Source organism: Lactuca virosa, chromosome 5 (assembly GCF_052849685.1).
Source record: "Lactuca virosa cultivar CGN04683 chromosome 5, Lactuca_virosa_CGN04683_v6, whole genome shotgun sequence".
Taxonomy (NCBI): Eukaryota; Viridiplantae; Streptophyta; class Magnoliopsida; order Asterales; family Asteraceae; genus Lactuca; species Lactuca virosa.
In genome coordinates this window covers 429507565-429515320 of record NC_136430.1, presented here as the reverse complement: position 1 = coordinate 429515320, position 7756 = coordinate 429507565, and positions in this window count along the sequence as shown.

Here is a 7756-nt window from a genome sequence, read left to right as displayed (position 1 = left end):
GTTATGATAACTTAAAATTTGGTATTGAATAACGCGATTAGTGTATGAATAAGAAAACAACTTCATATAGTTTTATTAAATAATGAAACTATAACACAGTATTTTAAAAATGGTAAACCTAGGCTTCTACAGAGAATTCATAATAGTATAAAATACAAAATACTATTTTATTACAGGGAAAAGATTCATCTTATAGTTTTATGTGAATTAAAACTATATGATACTAGTTCAGAACACAAATACATATACAATAGAAAATATAAGATTTTCTGGGTGAATATACTTATATTTTTAAGAAACAAATGACAGAGTTATTTTACAAAAATACTTATGAACTCACCAACTTAATTCTTGACACTCTTTTCAAAACTACTTGTATTTTCAGGAAATCGATAAACAGGTATCCATAAGTTTTGAGGAAGACAGAGTTTCATATATTTATGTCTTTTAATTATACTTTTTGGTGTCAAATATACAATGATTTGAACATGAATGTAAAGTTATGTTTTATCAATGTAATGAATATTGTATTTTGATTACTATTGTGCATTGTTGTGATACTGTACATGACGTCCTCCACCCCTGAATGTTTTCGTCGTTCAGGTTTGGGGGTGTGACAACACTACAGTCAAACCTAGACAGTTATGTAATCATATCTGGGATAAATATAGCATGATCAACTATATTTATCTGAGATACAACCAACATGTGTTTGGGAGTGATAGTGCTGTTGCAACAAGTCTAAAACTTACCAACCCTATATACAAAGAGATGTTAGAACAAAAGATAAAGTTTAAAATACTATAGGAGTATTTTAAGTACAATAACTAACTCATGTGAAAACTAAAAGACCTTTACTGGTAAGTCTATAATTGCTGAGTGTATACGTTAATGTTATATAAAAATGAGATTTTATAGACTTAGAATTTGTGATTTTCACTCTACTTCCTGTTCCTTGTTTGGTTGTGGTTTTAGAGTAGGATCACTTATTCGAAGGTCTATTTGATCTTAGTTATATATAATCTGTATACACTAAGTGATTATAGAAAGACTCGGTAAGGATCATTTTCGTAAAATTTTATTTTAATAAAAATGTTCTATTAATCTCGTAGATTATTTACACATTCTCATTCTCGCACGAACAACATAGGTAGATGTAACCACTCCATTACAACAGTCAACAGAGGAGTTGAGGCAGAAACAAAAGAGGGTTCACGAGGAGGATTCCGAGAAAGGGCCGGACGAAGAGAAATGCACTAGAGAAATCATTAACGAACCTTACTCTATCAGGAGAAAACCATAAAGTACTTTATACGTCACACAAGTAAATTATAATATGATATAACTTAGTGAGTTAGTGATTACACTGCTCACACTACATGTTAGGTTTATTACTTCTTTTGTAACAACAAATACTAGTACATCAAGTCAAAAAATTTATTATGAATTGTTTATAAAACTCTATAAAAGTCAGAACATAATACGCACATAACCAAGATAACATAGTTCAATCGACACATGAGTAATAGACTAATACTAAAGACTTACTACCCTTTCATTCTTTTAAACCTTATGGTAGAAAGATGCCTTCTCATAGACTTATCGGGTGAACTTAACCTTTGTACAAATTCTACTCTCTACTAGGAATGCATCATAGAGATACAGGTCAAAACATTGAGAATCATACCACAAAATGAGAAATTTACATGTATATATAAATAGATAAAGTACAACTAGCAATGACCATAAGTACTTACGATTTCATTTCACATCATATAACAGAATCATGTCTTCACATGGAAATAACCGGCCAACTAGTGAAACCCCAATTCTGCAGATAGACTCTGCTACCTTTCAAGCTGCGGTCACAGCTGCCGTAACAGCCGTCATGGCACATCTCAATGCTAACAACCCAAAAGAAAATAGAAACAGTGTCGACAATTCAAACTGTAATAACAACCTAGGAAACCAACGAGTATCTACCTACAAGAATATCCCAACCCACAAACCTGAAAACATGAAACGAAAGTTCCTGAACGAAAAAGAGGGCAGTTCGACTCAAGGGCCTATCAAAAGGCAACAAGCTGTAGCAGTCCCTACCCCCACCGACCCTACTATCTCGACACCGACAACACCATATTTAGGAAACCTCCCACACTGCAACTAGTGCAACTACCATCATTATGGAATCTGCCGAGAGTTGCAATGCAATAGGTGCAACAATAAGGGACACACCGCCCGCTTTTGTAGGACTCCGACCCAACACATCACTTCAACCCCCAATGCTGGAATAGGTCCAATATGCTATTTATGTGGTGAAATGGGACATTTCAAAAGAGATTGTCCAACAGAGAAGAATGACGGAGGAGCGGGAGGAGTTTAATGATAGGACATAAAGGAGCAACGAGGAACCTTCTAGGATTTTGGTACGTTTTCTAAACAACAATAATTAAACATCGAATTTTCACGAAAAATATTTGACAATTAAAATTTAAAATCATAAGTTAACACATCGTTCATATAAAAACTATGAACCCTTGCAGGTAAGATATGATGGCTTAGTGTATACATTAGGGTCATTTATAATTAAGATTTGTAGGCATAGAGTGAGTGATTCTGCCTTATTTTCCGTTCCTTGTCTGGTTGTGGATTTAGGGCAGAGTCACTCAGTCGAATGTCTTTCCAATCTTAATTATACATGACTTGTATACACTAAGTGATTATAGATAGACCTGGTAGGGATTATTTTATGAAAGTTAATTATTTTCAATTATCATAACACTCGTACTGCTAGTACTCGCTAAATGCGGTACAAAATGTTCGCAGTAATAATAACAAGGATAAAAATGGAAGGCACTGAAAACATATACATAGAATAGTTCATCGATCTAATAATCACTTCTTCCAAATCGACTTAACATCTGTTACGATAAGAAGTTCTGATGCCGTCTTTGGAAATGGATTGGCTTGGTCCTCACCATACCAATTTCCTATGCTATGTAAATACCTTTCGTCTTAAACAACCATTTAACGAAATCCTTTCAACTTATAATAACAAACTTAACACAAACCTTCGTATCGTCTCTCGCTTCAAAACTCATAAGTACCCATGCGAGGGGTACCACGCCTTTCTAGCATACCCCGTAGATAAGAAACTTAAAGTGAAACACACCGAGGATGTTCTGGAAGTTCGTAACCTCCCGAAATATTCCCAGCAGACCTTTTGGGAATACCACATATGCAGCAAGTCAAGTTCAAGCACAGAGGCTAGGGATAAATACAGTTAACCTATCACTGTTAAGTGTATATGCGAGGGTGGTATATAATTAAGATTCTATAGACCTAGGATGTGTGCTTCCACCCTATCTCCTGTTCCTTGTCTGGTTGTGGATTTGGGGCAGAGCCACCCATCCGACCATCTTTATAATCTTAATTATATACGACTTATATACACGAGACTATGGTGAGTGGACCAGGTATGAGTCATACCATAACTTCAGGACAAAAGCTGCCCAGAACTACGAGTGGACATTCTACCAGTTGGATAAACGTAGTCAAGTAAGCCAAACCCGCACACTCTCCACCAATCAGAACAGAAGATCAGATAGAACCGAAGTACCCACCTCTTTCCCTAATTCATGAGTAACCACTCAGAATTCAAATTTCGGGACAAAATTCCCTCTAACGGGGGGATAATGTGACAACCTGAAAAATCCTTGAGCAAACTAGGTCTAAACTCCAACTATGTACCCGTTATTTCAAGTCAATGTAATTGGAGGCAATAGAGATACGACTATCATGAGCCATACTTAGGGGTGTTAATTAAGTATGTGTGGTATTTACCCATGTTAGTTTAAGTTATAATAAGCTAATACAAGTTTACAAAACACAAAGAACTCAAAGGAGTCAATATTAATTCAAGAAATATGTATATGTGCATAGAATGGTATAATACTTAACTTAAAAACATAAAATATGGCATGTATATATAGAATTCGGTTTTGGGAATCTTTTCCCAACTTAAGAATGAAGCTAGGACCGAATTTACATTAAGGATATAAGGCTTGACCGATTTCTCTTTTCCTCTTTGTCCAAGAAACCGAATTCTCCATTCTTCTTGGACTTGAAACCGAACACACAATTTGTGTTCCACTTTATGACCGAATTCTCCATTTTAAGATATATAAGGAACGAATTCACTTTCTATTGGACCACAATAACCGAATTCTCCATTCCTTTTGACTCAGAAGCTGATTTCATCCCATGATAATCCCTTCGACACACTTTCCTAAGCTTACATTCACTGCCTCATAAGTTCCTTCACATATAAGTCACAACTTAGATCTATTTCTCTCATTTCACACAAGCAGTAAACTTCTCATTCTACAAACTCTCTCAAGCATCAAACCCATCTTCTTTTTTTTCATTCAAGCACAAACAACTCCAGAAGATCAAATTGCTTCCATATATCTATAAGTTTGGTAAGTTCCTATTGAATTCTTGTGTTTTCACAACCAACTTATGCTTATTATCATCTTAATCACACATATATGTGTATAAACATTAGGATACGATTATCATTTCATGTATCACCTCGAAGAATCACCGTTTCTATTCCGTATTCAAAATCGTTACCACACATAAGGTGAGTTCATACCGCCATATTTTTCTAAGCTTTTTCAATGTTTTTAGGGGGGGAATACAAGTAAAACACAAGAAATTTTGTGTCTTAAAATATAATTCACTTATTATGTTTTCTTACCGTTAATATGTATTTAAACGTGAAACTTGTTAAAACATGGAAATAAACTATAATAGGTATGGTTTATGGATCATATGTATTATTTTACAAAGTCTAGGTTGAAACATGGAAATAAACTTATAAACTATAATAAATATAGTTTATGGATCTTTTTATAAAAATTACCTATTATTTATAAAAAGGATTTTCGCATTATTACTTGTAAATTCGTTGAAGCTAATTGTGAGACACGTCTTCGTGTACTTACCTAAGTACCAATAGAAGTCTAGTCTTATGAACCAGAATCTCCTGGATGCAGAGCTTGAGTTTGTGTATAGATCTATACGGGATTGGCAATCCCGCACCCTGACTGTTAGCTACAGTTTGACCGGCAGGTTTGCGGGTGACAAACGTCATTAATGTTTACGACGTCCGCAATACATCGTAAGGTTGAACGTCCATTAGTATGGTTATAAGAACTCACAAGAAGAAAACAACGATATATTTACGTAGTAATATACTTTTCCTAAACAGTCTCAAGGGATATTAACTATATGATTACTCAGTATATACAATCGGGTTAGATAAAATTGAAGTCCGGTAGACAGTGGAATGTGTGATTTCCGCCTTACTTCCTGTTCCTTGTTTGGTTGTGGGCTTAGGGCAGATTCACCCATTCAACTGTCTGTTCGAACTCGGTTATATACAACTCGTATGTTTTAAGTGATCATAGGAGGGTAGTATCGTCACATCAAGTTTTTAAGACAAGCACATCTTGAGCTAGTTTTTCTTATGAATAAAACTAGGTATCAGTAAACTAAGTATGGTAATTATACTTGTGCTTTTCGGTCTTAGAACGATTAAAACTACAAATCAGTTTTATAGAAAATATAGGATTTTCTATGATAAACATCGTTATTTTAAAGGCAAACAGTTTTCGATTTAACTTTCTGAAAACAATAACAATTATTACTGAAAACTATATTTTATAATAAACTAAGTGAAACTAGGAACATATTTACAAAAGGTTCAACACTTATTTATAAACTAGTATAACATAAAGGACCTTTAATGGTTAATTCTATAATTCTTTAGTTTATACATCAGAGTTATATATAAATAATATAAGCATTCGAATGTGTGACTTCCGCCTTACTTCCTGTTCCTTGTTTGGTTGTGGGCTTAGGGCATATTCACACATTCAACTGTCTGTTCGATATTAGGTTATATATAGTTAGTATAAACTAAGTAATTATAGAAGGGACTATTATGGTTACCATTTTACCAAGAAAATATAGGATTTTTTTGAAGGAAACACATTCATTATATCTAAAAGAATCATTAATGTTAATTATGTGATTACTTGGTGAATAAACTAGAGTTATATGTAATGAAGATCCGGCAGACAGTAGAATGTGTGACTTTCGCCTCCTTTCCTGTTCCTTGTTTGGTTGTGGGCTTAGGGCAGATCCACACATTCAATTGTTTATTCAATCTGTGTTATATATAATTTGTATTCACTAAATGATCATAGAAGAAACGAGTATGGTCATATTACTCATTAAGAAAATATAGGATTTTCTGGAGGAACAGGTGAACTTTTCCAAAGAACAAAGTGTATACTTTTATAACAAAAATACTTATGAACTCACCAACTTTAATGTTGACACTTTTTCAAATCACTTGTATTCTCAGGAACGTTAGTAGACAGGTACCCTCTCAGGTGTTGCGAAGATGGAGCTTTACGTCTTATCTTTTGTTATAGTTTTAATGTAAATCATGCAATGTTTTGAACACAATGTAAACCTTATATTATTAATACAATGGTTGTTTTTGCTTTGATTACTATTATACAATTTTTGTGATACCGTACATGACGTCCTCCCCCCCCCCCCCGAACGTTTCCGCCGTTCTGGTTTTGGGGTGTGACACGATGTCAGGCGGGGCCTGGTGACTGACAGATCTATATACCGAGTTAGGCTCGATGTCGGGCGGGGCCCATTATGTGTTTATTATGTATGACATGTGGTATTTTGGGGAAATCACTAAGCTTTGTGCTTACGGTTTTCAGTTTATGTTTCAGGTACTTCTGGTTTGAAAGGAAAGAACTCGGGATGATTGCAGTGCACATACCACCTCCTTCCCCATTTTTGTGATTACTCTGATGTTTCATGATGTATTTGACACACTTTGTTCTATCTTGGTATTATGATGATGTTCGGATTATAGTTTTATTAATTTAAAAACAAAACTTTTGGTCTTAATTTTTGGGACGTTACATTGTAACTTCATGAAATTAACCAGAAGAGTTTAAGTCACTAAGATTAGATTAGATGAGTAAGTTATAGAGAAAGAATGCATGAGAAGATGTATTTTGGCCAAAATGGTAAAATTGGTATTTTTGTACTTTTTGGGCCAACTTTGTGACTTAATAGATTAAGACCCGAATTTAGTCAGTGAGAAGTGACTTAACAAATGTATAGAATATGTTCCCACCTTCACATGGATATAAATAACATCGAAAACGAGTAAGAAATGAAGAAGATATGAGGATTAGAAGTTGGGATAAAATGTCCCAAAGTTGGAATTGAATCAACTAAGGGAACCGTTGTCAAGCAGTCTGCGCTGCGGAGAGTAGATATTTGTGGGGCGGAGAATGATTTGTGTAACAAAGAATAACATCGTACTTTGCTCTACACCGACTTTTTTACTTAATAGATATGAGGATTGGTATTTTTATACTTTTTGGGCCAACTTTGTTACTTAATAGATTAATACTCATACTAAGTCTGTGATAAGTGACTTAATAGATGTATAGAATATGTACCCACCTTCGTGTGGATATGAAGAACTTAAAAAACGGGTAAGAAACGAAGAAGATATGAGGGTTAGAAGTTGGGACAAAATGTTCCAAGGCTGGAATGGAATCGGCTAAGGGAACTATTGTCAAACAGTTTTCGCAGCGCGGAAAATAGATATCTATGGCACGGTGAATGGTTTGCGTAAGAAAGAATA